Source organism: Mangifera indica, chromosome 15 (genome assembly GCF_011075055.1).
Source record: "Mangifera indica cultivar Alphonso chromosome 15, CATAS_Mindica_2.1, whole genome shotgun sequence".
NCBI classification, from domain to species: Eukaryota; Viridiplantae; Streptophyta; class Magnoliopsida; order Sapindales; family Anacardiaceae; genus Mangifera; species Mangifera indica.
In genome coordinates, this window is record NC_058151.1 from 5,533,606 (window position 1) to 5,547,932 (window position 14,327).

The following is a 14,327-nucleotide window of genomic DNA, read 5'->3' on the forward strand; positions in this document are numbered from 1 at the left end:
TGAAATGACAATATTAAAATCAAATGTAAAACATTGATAATGTATGTGCACGAGTATGATAATGAACCCCCTGTACAGCCCATGATGCAAAGCTGATGTAGGACATTGGGTAACGCCAGAAGAACTAGGGAAGGTCAGGAATTGGCCTAAAGATTTCGGATGCCATAATCATAAATACCTATTTATGTATATATATATCCACAAATAGTATATGATTATTATGTAACCTTATGTAGACATTTAATAAAAGTATTGATGTTTGATGAATTAGTAGACATTTATTATTGAATGCTAGGATTGGTAAAAACAATTTTAATAAATATTTGTTACCCAGTGGTGAAATTCAATAACGGGTGTGATAAACTACGGGTATTTCATGAAGAGTAATATTATACATACATATTTTTAATACATATATATACGTATATGTATGTGTGTGTTATTATTTGATTGAGTATTATTTTATCATTAATTTAAAATCACTTAATTACAAGATGATATATTCAAATACATATCTATTTATATTATACTAAATATGTATACACATAATTTTATTATTTTATCATACCAAAGGGGAGAGAAATGTTGAGAAATGCGCTTACAATAAAAGCAGTTCCAACTCCAATCCCCATCAAAAGAGTAGGCACCGCCAAAGCCACAACCATCATGCAAGTCCCCACAATAGAAACACAGCAGAAAATAATTCATACAAGAGTAATTATACTGCGAGAATCCAGGGTGAAATTTCACTGTATAGTAAATTATTGTTTCTGAAGACATTGACAATAACACCAAGAAAGGAATTGATGAGATGACGTTGGATAGTACGAACGCAGCCTCTCCGTAATGCCCTTTCATCATTTCATAGTATGGAACCTGCAACAAGTATAATTATGTCATTTCATTATATGAAAGTTATCCAAAGAAATCAAATGGGTAATTAATAAAGTTGTTGACCTTATATGCTTCGATAAAAAGTGGTAAGCCTCCGACAGACAAGCATGTCATATACTCCAATATTAAGGTACATAATGCCAACAGATATTGAAACTAGAATGTAGAATACAATCGTTAACCAGTATTATCCCATACCTCTACACGTATTCACCATCGAACGACGAGTCAGTGTGCACACCTGCTTTCAACATTTACCTTTACTCGCGTATGATTCATCGACGATATTCTTTTCCTGCAATATTAGTGGAAAGTTTTAATATTATGATGCTTTTAACATAACATAAAAATTAAGTTGGTGACGCCCAAGTTTCATTTTAAGCTCAAGAATCATCAATCAGAGTTAGACAACAACTGATTGAGGAGGTATTGCTGATGGAATAATTATTGCTGGTTTCTTAAAATAATTTTACACTGGATCTGTTAGATTGCTTTCAATTTACGTTTTAGATAAGGAAGAATCACATGGACCAACCAATACCAACATAATGAATTGCAGAAATGGAAAGCCGAGTAAGATTGTTGAATCCAATGACATTTGAATCCTCTAAAACAACAGAGATACGAACACAAAATTATTGAAAAACGAAATCAGAAATATTTTAAAGAAAAATCTGTTGTATCCTATGTAGCATGGAAATGGAAACGGAAACGGAGAAACGTGGAAATACAGAAACGGAAACGTAGAAACGTATTTTTTAAAAAATAGAAGAAACAGAAATGTGAGGAAACTTATAAATATAAAAAATATAAAGGTTTTTTTATAAATATTAAAAATTTTATAATAAAAATATATAAACTGGTATAATATAAAAATAAATAATAAAAAAAGAATGAAGAGAAAAGATACTATAAAATATAATCATATAATCTATTGTAAATTGTTCTTAAGTAAATGCATGCAGATATTTAAGAAAAAAACAATAATACACATAAATCTATATGATATGTTGGGAAAGAGATGAGTAACATATCAAACAGTAGAGAGGAGATGAATTTAATATGAGATTTAAAGATATTTTCGATTTAAAAATATAAAAGATATGTATTTAATCGATTTCACAATTTTTCTTCTAAAATAAACGTGTTTCAAAATTTTTCAAAAATTTTGGAATGATCTGAACTAATATATGCATAGTTCTTCTAAAGATGCCCCAAGAAGTAATCTTCTTGAATAATATAAGACCGTATAGTATAAAAAAAGACAACTTATTTGTCCAATCAATAAAATATAGTAGCCAAACTGGTATATGCATAGTTCTTCTAAAGATGCAGCACTAAATAGATAATACTAGATGTTATGAAGATTGAACAATTTAGAAGCTCACAGGCATGCAATATTCTTGCCCTTGGTTCCTTCATTAAACTTATAGGGGCGTTTAGTTTAGGTAATGTTTGATTACTAAAATTAAAAGATTACCTTGAAGATAGATTATTTAAAAGATTATTGGGTATAAATGATTACTATATTTGATAAAATTTGATATGTATAAATAATTATTGTGTTTGATTAAATGTAATAAAAAATTACTAGTAAATTATTTTACTTAAATGTTCTTGAATATAATTATTTTAAAATTATTTTTATATTATTTGTCATATTAATTAAAAATAAATTTATTTTTATCTCAAAAAATTAATAAATAATAATTTTTTTTATAATAAACTCAAGATTACCCTAGTAATCTTTAAATACCTAAGGTGAAGGTGGTAATCAGATTATCACCTATATTAGTTGTCACGTCAGCATTGGTAATAGAAGATTATTGTAATATTTTATTACTGACAAACCAAACAAAGAAATAAAAGATAGATTACCAAGGTAATAATAAATTCTCCCAACTAAAAACACCCATAGTTGTTTTTGTTCTGCTGCTTTGGTTTGTAATACTGTACTTTCAATACTTACAGTGTCTCGGCAAGCTGCGCCCCCCTTCTTTCCATTGAGTAGAACATTCCCTGTCATTATAGTATTTCTGGAGAGTCTCCCTGTTAAAACAAACAATTAATGAAACATTAACTGGCACTACTTGGCTAGTTGATGAGAATATCTTGTTACAATTAATTTACGTACCAGCCAATGCATTCAGAATGGTGGATTTGCCAGAGCCAGAAGGACCCATAATTCGATCAGATTCTGCCTACCCATTTAACCCATTAAGTAGCTTTCTTGGTGCACCGTTTCTCAAGCTTTGTGCAATCACTGTTAGACCTTGCCACACTAAAAATGTTGCCTTACTCTCCCCAGCTTCTAACTCTCTCAATTCTATGTTGAGTGTTAATGTTCTCCAAGGCCGCAGCTAATGCATAATTTTTCATACTAGTGATTAAGAAAAATTACGTGAAATAAGCATTTTGTTCATGAAAATAAGTATTTTTCATATACATAAAAAGCACAATCACAATGAGCATGTATGTCACCAATTCTTCGGTCTCATTCAACAACTAGTATTGCTTTGTGATGTTTAATATTCATATTGATGCACAGTGTTGCGAGCCAATTGAACTGAAGTGGAGAAGGAATGAGGGAAGAAGTCCAGAAGGGATTGAAATAGAGAAACAGGGGAAATTCTTTTAGGCGCCAGAAAACTATCATTCATGTCCTCTTTATTTTATTTACAATGCAAATCATGAAACGATGTCATACATGCCCACAGCTATTATATTCAAAATTACATCCAAATAAAATGACAACGTATCCTCTAACTCCAAACACTCTCAAACGATGATGTACTACTAATCTCCTTTGCGCCAATGCGATGCTGTATTATTTAAGTAACTCTGCTCCTTTATTCTGACAGCCAACAACCTTCCGCACCAATTCAAACTTCCTCTCTTCATCTGCTGCAATTCATCACAACCACGAACATTCTGTTCCAGCTGCTGTTCAAGCTGTATCAGTTGCCCCCACCCAAGCTTCCTTGTCCCTAAGGAAGAAATCAGGGAATCATTGGTGTAGCACAATGACAAACTCCCAAGTGGAAGTATCAATTGCTTCACCTTGCCATTGAATAAGTAATTTGGCAGCAGGAACTTGACCATGTTTAACCAAACGGTTGCTTAGGATGGCTTGAGGATAACGAGTAGCCTGCTTGTATTGAGGAGGTAAGGTCGTAGAAGCCTGTACCGGAGCATAGGCTAGTCGCAATAGAGAAATGTGGAACACATTATGGATTGAGGCCTCTATAAGGAGTTGCAACCTGTATGCAGCTTTTCCAATTACTTCAATGACGGAATATGGCCCAAAATATTTAGGCTGAAGCTTAGGATTGTCGTAATAGAGCAAAAGCTAATGATAGGGTTGTAATTAAACAAAGACTAAGTCACCAACTTGGAAACTACAATCACTCATTTTCTTATCAGCCAGCTGCTTCATACGATGTTATGCTTTGGCTAAATTACGTTGAAAGATAGTGATGGTAGCCTCCTTGATGTTCAACATGAGATCGACCTCAGCAACTTCCAAATCCTTGTGGAAATAGGGAATAAGTAATGGAGGGGAATAGCCATATAAAGCCTTAAAAGGAGACATGGCAATGGTAGAATGGTAACTAATATTATACCAATATTCAGCTAGCGGTAACTAATGCACCCATGTCTACGACAGCTCGCCAGCCATACACGTAAGGTAGCTTTCTATGCATCGATTGACTATCTCTAATTGGCCATCTGTTTATGGATGGTAGGCCATAGAATATTGTAAACTAACTCTTTGCAACCTAAAGAGATTCTTCCAAAATTTGCTAAGGAATATCATTCCCCTATCGCTGGTGATGGTGTTTAGATTTTCATGCAACTTATACACATTCTTAAGGAAGAGCTGAGCTACTACCTCTATTGAAAATGGGTGGCTGCGGGTGATAAAATGACCACACTTGGTCAAACTATCGACCACTATGAATATTGATAACTTACCTCTAGACTTTGTCAAGCCTTCAATGAAATCCATGGTCAAGTCTTGAAACACTCCTTCTAGAATTGGTAAAGGCTACAAAAGGTCTAGAGAAGGTAAGTTCTTTGGTTTATGTTGGCAAGTTAAGTAGCCCCAAATATAATTGCGGACAATTCTCTACATACCTTTCCAATACATTATTGCAACCAACTTCTTCATAGTGGCGATGATGCCAAAGTGACCACCCAAAGGAGAATCATGGAAGAGTTTAAGTAACTGCTCTTAGAGTAACGGGCAACTAGCAACTACAAGCTGACCCCTCTTTCTTAGTTTTCCATCCCTCCAATTATATTTACTAAAAACTTAGGAATTGTGCTCCTTTGCGAAAATATTTTTTTGTAAATAGGTGTTACTCTTCCAACACTTTTCAATCCTTGCCATCAACTTTGAATGTAAGACAACCATGGTAATATTATAGACTTGCAGAGAAGGAGCCCTGGATAATGCATCAGTAGCAATGTTCTCCCTACCTTTCTTGTACTCAATTGTATACTCGTATTGCATGAGCTTGGCCACCTACACCTGTTAAGAGGCAGTTGTCACACGTTGCAAAAAAAGAATTTCGAGCTTTGGTGGTCAGTCTAATGATGAATGGTCACAACTTCAAATAGTGTTCCTATTTCTTGACTACAAACAAGAGAGCCGACATCTCATTCTCATATGTAGACAGTAGCTAAAAAAACTTTACTAATATATGCAAAAGGATGGACTTCTTGCATCAATATAGCTCTAATGCCACAGCTAGATGCATAAACTTCTACTAGGAAAACTTTATTCATGCCAAGGAGGCCAAGTATTGAGGAAGTGCTTAAGCAAAACTTCAACTTTTCAAAAGAACCCTGTGCATCTGCATTCCAACCAAGTGAGTCTTTCTTCAATAGCTCAGTCAAGGGCTTAGCAAGCTCCCCATAACCTTTAATAAATCTCCTATGTAACCACACAACCCAAGGAACCCTTTTAATTATTTCAATGACTTGGGAACAGGCTATTTTTGAACTGTAGCAACCTTTTTTAGGTTTGTAGTAACTCTATGAGCTCTAATTATGTAGCTAAATATTTCGCTTATAAGGCACCAAAAATGCATTTGGTTCTCTAGGCATAAAGTTGATTATGTTTTAGCAAATCCAACACCACTTTCAAGTGCATTAAATGGTCATTTTAACTCTTGCTATAGATGGGAATATCATTGAAAAATACCAGAACAAATCTCCTCAAGTAAGGCTTAAAGATACCATTCATAATATTCTGAAATGTAGAAGGAATATTAGTGAGGCCAAATGGCATCACTAAAAACTCATAGTGACCCTTATGGGTTTTAAAAATTGTTTTTACAATAGAATTCAAATGCATTCAAATCTGCCAATAGCCCGAACAAAGGTCAATTTTGGAAAATATCTGAGCTCCCCCAACTCATCCAATAACTCTTTTATTAAGGGGATAAGATACCTATCTTTGATGGTGACTTGGTTAAGCACCTTATAGTCAATACGCATCCTCTAAGTCCCTTCTTTTTTCTTCACCAATATCATTGGGCTAGAATAAGGGTTGTTGTTGTCCTTTAGCACTCATAAATCCATCATTTCCTTCACTAGCTTTTCTATTACATCATTTTGTACACCTCTATATCTATAGGGTCTTAAATTTACTGGTTGAACACCTTCTTGTGACATAATCTAATGATTTTATAGTCATGTAGAAGACAACCTTTTTGTCTCTTCAAAAAGACCATTGTAAACTCCCAAAAGTTCTTCAAACTCAATCTACTGTATGGCTTCAGTCTCTTCACCAACATGTAAGTTACAAAACTATTGATCGACTTCTGGATCCACTATTAATAGTAACTAGATAAAGGCTAATTGATGTTGCTTCTACAAGATTTATTTAATTGCTCTTCTCTAACCAAACTCACCTTTTTATCCTTTTACCCTTGTAAGAAATACTTATATTCTCCTACTATAAACCTCATAGTTAAAGTCTTGAAATTCCATATAATAGCTCCCAAACCTACCAACCATTAGGTACCCAATATTAAATCATAACTTTGCAGCGAAAGTGTATAAGTATCCACTTGTATATTCTACCCTTGTACCTTAATATTTAGGCCTTCATAAACCCCTTTACATTACAATTCTTGGTCATTAGCTATAGTGACTTGCACTCCTTGAACCTTCCTTACTTGACACTTTAATTTATGCACTATATATTCACTTAAGAAGTTGTGAGTACTACCTAAGTTTACCAAAATAAATAGTTGTCTTTTACCATGTGTAGCAATTATCCTCATGGTCTTAAATCCTATCAAACCATGCAAAGCGTACAAGGAGAGTTGTATCAGACTAAACTTCTCCATAATAACTTTGGACACCATTACCTTATTCATCTCTTCGTCCACCAATTCCACATGCAATTGGATCACAAAAGCTTGTCTATTTTTACATTTGTTCCCTGGCACAAATCTCTCATCACACCAAAAACATAGACCTTTAGCTCTTTTATCATCAAACATTTTATTAGTAATAGTCTTTAGAGGTGCTGATTGTGGAAATTTAGGTACATTAAGGGTGCGTAAAAGTCCAGCAACAGGATTAGGTTTGGGTAGCACCACCTTAGAGTTTACACCTTGCTCCATAGATTTACTATCAATAGGTAATTGAAAAATTTTAAATAAGGGTTTAGGTTGCCCCTTAAGAGCTACCACTGTGATTTGCTACAATTTAGCTAGAGAATAAGCCTTCGAAACTGTTCTCGACTTAAACATGCATACAAGCATTTGCAATTCATCAACTAATCTAGTTAAAAAGAAACTTAATGCTTGATCCTCCCTTATACCGGTTCTAGGGTACAATTCATTGAACCTATCTAAGTAATGTTGTAGTGCATCTACCTTTTTAAGATTCTTCAAGTTCGTTAGCAGATCATCATATGTGTATTGACCAAAATGATCTCTCATTGATTATGTCTACTCTTCCCAAGTAAGTAGCACATCTCTTTTAGTCTTCATCAAACCTTAATGTTATTGCATGGCTTGACCATCCAGATGTAACATGGCTATCTTGATGCGATCACTGGTTAGAGTCTCATCAACCTTAAAATAGTATTGAGCCTTTAGAAGCCATCTATCAAAGTCCTTGCCATTAAAATGAGGGAAGTCTAATCATGATGCTCTACTCTATGAATGTCGTAACTTCTGAGTTGTTTTAGAAGTACCTTTATCTTGCCTTATGGTAGCTTGAGACACTATTTTGGTTTGTTGGAGGCTCAATCCATCGATTAGCATCTATAAATCCTCTATCATTTATTGATATCGACTTTGAGATTTGTTCAATCGATCTTGCTACTTTTTCTTTAATTCAGTCATCAATTATGTAAACATCAGAATAAGTTCACACTTAAGATCTTTGAAATGTGTTCCATTAGCCATTTTCAAAATTCAGCTTTGACAACACTGATGCACAACGTTGTGAGCCAATTAAACTAAAGTGAAGAAGGAATAAGGGAAGAAGTCAATAAAAGATTGAAACAAAGAAACAAAAGGAAAAATTGTTTTAGGTGCCAAAAAACTAACTTTCATTCATGTCTTCTCTATTTATTTACAACGCAAATCATGAAATGACGTTGTACATGCCTACAACTATTACATTCAAAATTACATCCACATAAAATGACAACATATCCTCTAACTTCTAACACTCTTAAACGATGACTTATTATTAATCTCTGTTGCACTAATGTGAGGTCGTATTATTTAAGTAACTTTGATCTTTTATTTCGACAGCTAATAACTTTCCATACCAATTCAAACTTCCTTTCTTCATCTGTCGCAATTCATCACAACCATGAACATTTTATTCTAGTTATTATCCAAGTTGTATCACATACCTAAAAGAAATGGCACAATCATAGTTGATTTGCGCTTTTCTTTATGATAAAGAGAAATATCAAAGAAGGCTTAGGTACTATACAATTGGCTAAAGAAGTAAATAAAATTTCCAACAGCTAGGCTTGAGATCTACATTTTTATAAAATTTTCCAATCGTAGTAAAGTTACATATGAATACATCAACTTTCTTGATTGTATACTTAACTTGAATTTATTGCTTATACCATCTCAACTACATTTGTCATCCAAAAGCAATCATTTATTATATTTTGCCATCCTATATATATGATATCTTATAGCTAGGCTTTAGTTGTACATTTAACATATTTTTCATTTGGGGTTTCTGGTGAAAGGAATATTCACATGTATAGACTAAAGTTTTAATTAGGTTTAATTGCTTTTATTGAAATCATACATTTTCCTCCAACTACAACATGTAGGGTTTTAAAAGCAAGGATATTGACAAGTTCATCGATATCCTTATTAATCCAAGATTGATGAGTTTATTGTGTATCCGATGGCTTTCAACATGAATACACATTTAATGTTTCAGAGGCAGATGAAGTAGAATAAATGAAAGTATTAATGATAAGCAGTTATTTATGACTTTGGAATTAAAGCAATTATTACTTTAATTATTCCTCTATCTTTCGTTCCTCATTTCATAGATAATTCTATTTCATATTTCTTTCTTTAATATAAATTATTCTAATATATTTTCATCACGTTATTAACGCGAATCACTTAGGTATATCATAATATTAGTAATATTTCAATTATATTGTTATTTTATTTGTATGTTGTAAATATGGATATCTTAGTTATGATATTGTCTTGTTTGCTAAATACAAACTATAAATATTTTAATTTCTACTATTCTTGTTTGCAGTTAGTGAAAATGGCAAACCTCGTAAAACTTTAATATATTGCCCTTCAATTGGATGGGGAAAATTACACTGAATAGGCCTTAGACATGGTTCTTCATTTAGAATCTATAGGCTTAAAAGAAATAATTAAAAAAGAAAATAAAGCATTTCAGCAGGATAAATCCAAGGCTACTATTTTCCTCCGTCACCATATCCACGAACAACTATAAGCAAAATATGTGGATATTATGGATCCACTAGAGTTATGGAGAAACTTTAAAAGAAAGATTCATTAATCAAAAGTCAATGACACTATCTATGACACAATATGAATGAACTCATTTATGCTTACAAGATTTTAAATCTGTAAGTGAATATAATTCTGCAATGTTCATAATAGTTTCCCAAATGAGATTATGTAAGGAAAAAATAACTGAAAAAAATATGTTAGAGAAAACTTTCTATATTTCCTCCATCAAATATATCAAAAAAAATTTTAAAATATTATGAATTAATATCCTGTTTACTAGTGGTTGAGCAAAATAATAAATTGTTATTGAGAAACCATCAGATATATCCAATTGGCACTACACTTTTCCCTGAAATGAGCACAACTATCAATTGTAGTTATTATAGGCATAGATGAGGTCTTGGAAGAAATAAGGTTTGATCTAAAAGTGGTCATAATAGAAAATCTCATCACCGTAAATAGACTAAAGATGAAGCAAAATAGGACAGAGGAAAAATGATGCAGAGTAAACCATAAAGTCATAAAAGTAAATGTTATAGATGTGGTTCCAAAGGATATTGGTCGCATACCTATCGTACGCCTAGAAATTTGGTAGATTTATACTAAGCATCTATCACAAATACTACCAAAAAGATCGAATTGAATTATATTGATAATTCGAATCCTATCAATTTAGAGAATTTTGATATTTCAGAATTTCTTCAAGATTAAGCAATCATGTATATTATATTATTTAATTAATACTATATATTTCTTCCTTTCAAATTTTGTGATAACTAATGTAAATTTTAAAATGAAAGGAACTGGACTCCAAAATTGAAACATTAACTTTAAAAGTTGATGATGAAAACATATGTCTATTAGATTGTGCAACCACACATACAATACTTAAAGAAAAGGAATTTTTCTTAACTTTATCACCTATTGATGCTAAAGTAAACACTATATCAAGATCAATAAATTTGATTGAAGGCTTTGTAAGAGCCACAATTTTGCTAAAAAATGAGAGCAAATTAATCATAAATAATGTATTATATTCAAGTAGATCTAAAATAGATATATTTAGTTTTAAAGATATAAGAAATAATGATTATCATATTGAAACCATAAATGAAAATAATATAGAATATCTATGTATAACTAATAATGTCTTTGGAAGAAGGCATGTACTAGAAAAATGGTCCGTTTTATTATCTGGATTTTATTATACAATCATAAAGACAATTAAAACTTATGCAATATTGATCAAAAGCTTTTTGATCCAAAAGTCTTTACACTTTGGTGTGACCATCTAAGTCACCTAAGATCTATAATGATACATAGAATTATTGAAAATTCATGTGAACATGCACTAAAAAGTCATAAGATTTTCTTGTCAAGTGAAAAATTATGCACTGCCTATTCATAAGGCAAATTAGTAATTAGACCATCTACTTCCAAAATTGGTGTTAAATCTCCATTTCTTCCAAAGGATTCAAAGGAACATATACGAACCAAATCATCCACCAAATGGGTCAATATTTTATGGTCATAATTTATGCATCTGCACGATAGTTTTATGTTTGTTTATTGCCTTTGCTAAAAGGTTAACATAAATTATCAAATTAAAGACACATTTCTCAGATCATCTAATCAAGTCAGTACAACTAGATAATGCTAGTGAATTTATAACCAAGACATCTGATGATTATTACATATTTATAGGGATTGATGTTGAACATCCAGTCTCGTATGTTCACACTTAGAATGGATTAGCTAAGTCTCTTATCAAATGACTCTATATAATTACACATACTTTAATATTAAAAACTCAATTATCAACTTCTATATGGAACATGTTATATTATATGTTGTAGCGTTAATTTACTTCTAACCTTCTTCTTATCATCAATACTCTCCAATATAATTAGTTTTTGATCACCAACTAATATATTGTTATAGATTTATAGATTTGAACCCCAAGATATTCCCTAAGATATTGTTATAGATTTATAGATTTGAACCCCAAGATACTCTCCCCTATAATTAGTTTTTGATCACAACAGAAAAAACAGAAAAAATAAAACATGATATACTTGGTTCAGATTTCGTAAAAGAAATCCTAAGTTAAATCCACTATTTATCAAGTCCTATTACAGAATATAAATACACGAATCTCAACCTTTGTACAACCAAAACAGTATACAAATCATATACAAGGTAAAAACAAAGTCAAAGAGAACTTGATTTCACCAGAGAGATGTCGTTAATCGAACTCAAGAAGACAAACTTCTTCACAGTAGCCAAAAGATGCAAGAAATCAGAGGAGAAAAAACACAACAGCCTCACGCCCTTTTCCTCTCTATTTTCTTCAGTTTCACGATAAAAGAAGTTCATATACTTAGGTTAAAGTGAGTGAAAGCCCAACAAAATGACAGAATTGCCCTTACTTACAAAAATAATGACCCATGCATCGTTAACTAAAGAATTACAACTATACCCTTATAGTTTGAAACATAACATTACAAACTCCACCTTGTTGAAAACTATAAGACTAAAAAAACATGAATTCAACTAGTAAAACACCTCTGCAAGATAAACTCACACTTCCAATATGTAACAAGTCTAAGGCAATCTTAAACTTGTTTATTGGAACAACTTTTGTCAAAATATCAGCAGGATTAACCTTTGAAGCAATTTTCTCCTGAATTACCTGACCTTTAGAGAAAACTTCTCTTATAAAATGTAACATAACATCTATATGCTTTGTTCTTTCATGAAAAACATTATTTTTAAACAGATGTATTGCACTTTGTGGTCACAATATATCACAGGAGTACCACAACTCAACCCCAACTCTTCTGTTATACCTTTCAGCCATAGAACTTCTTTAGTAGCATCTATTAATGCAACATACAACTTCTGTTATAAACAAAACAATAATATGTTGAAGGTAGTTATTCCAACTTATCACATTATCACCATATGTGAAAATATATCCAGTTAGAGACCTCTTCTTGTCTAAATCTGCAGTATAATTTGAATCACAGTTCCTTTTAACAAGTAAACTATTAGTATCAAATGCAGTATATACAAGACCAAAATCATATGAACCTTTCAAATATTTCAACACCCATTTAACAACACTCTAGTGTGCTTTACAAGGTTTTCCCATAAACCTACTCACCAAACTGATTGCATAAGCAATATCAGGCTTGAATCCTATCATAGCATACATTAGACTACCTATCATATTTGCATAAGTAATGTTTTTCATATATTCAAATTCATTAGTAGGCAAATCATGTAATACAAACATCAATTTGAAATGAGCTCCTATAGGAGTATTAATAGATTTAGCATCATGCATACCATGCAATTCAATAACCTTTTTAACATATACAGATTGAGACAGAGTTAAAACACCTTTAATTCTATCTTTATTAATATCCATGCCTAAGATTCTTTTTGCAGGTCCTAAATCTTTTATTTCAAACTCATCTTTTAAAATTTTTTCAACTTATTCAGATCACTTATTTTCTTTAAGACAATAAGAATATCATCCACATATATCAATAAGTAAACATAACTATCTGTTTCATTTTTACAAAAGTAAACACAATTATCAAAGTTACTTCTAGAAAAGTCAATGGAGAGCATATAGTCATCAAACCTTTTATACCATTGTCTTAGTGTCTGTTTTAGGCCATACAATGACCTTTTTAGTAACCAAACCATATTTTAAGATCCAGGCTTCACAAAACCTTCTGGTTGCCCCATATAGATCTGTTCTTCTAAATTACCATGAAGGAAGGTAGTAGTAACATCTAGCTATTTAAGTTTTAAATCAAATAACACCACAATAGATAAAACAAGCCTTATTGATGTATGTTTAACTACAAGTGAAAAAATCTCATGATAGTCAATTCCTTCTACTTAGGAAAAACCTTTTGTAATAACTCTAGCCTTAAACCTTCCATTTTCAAAGCTTGGAGCAGTAGGTTTTCTTTTAAAAACCTATTTACAACCTATAATCTTTTTATTTATAGGTTTTTTAACAAGAATCCATATGTTATTTTTATATAAGGAATCTATCTCAGCTTGCATGGCATTTGACCATTCTTTTTTGTGTTTACTCATATAGGCTTGTTTGAAATTTAAAGGTTCATTCAATTCAATACAATCACCTATATTAAATGCATATCATATGAGATCTGCATGAGCATATCTAGATGGTAATTTAATAGTTCTTCTAGACCTGTCTCTAGCCAATTGATAATTAGAAAGATCAAAATGTACATCATTGTCTAAACTACTTTGACTCTAACTTTGTAATGGTTGCTGGTTTAAACCCCTATCTTCATACTTTGGAGCATGAATTGGATCTGAGCCTAAACCAGGTCCATCATTTGACTCAAAACTATCAGATTTACTCAAGTTAGAATT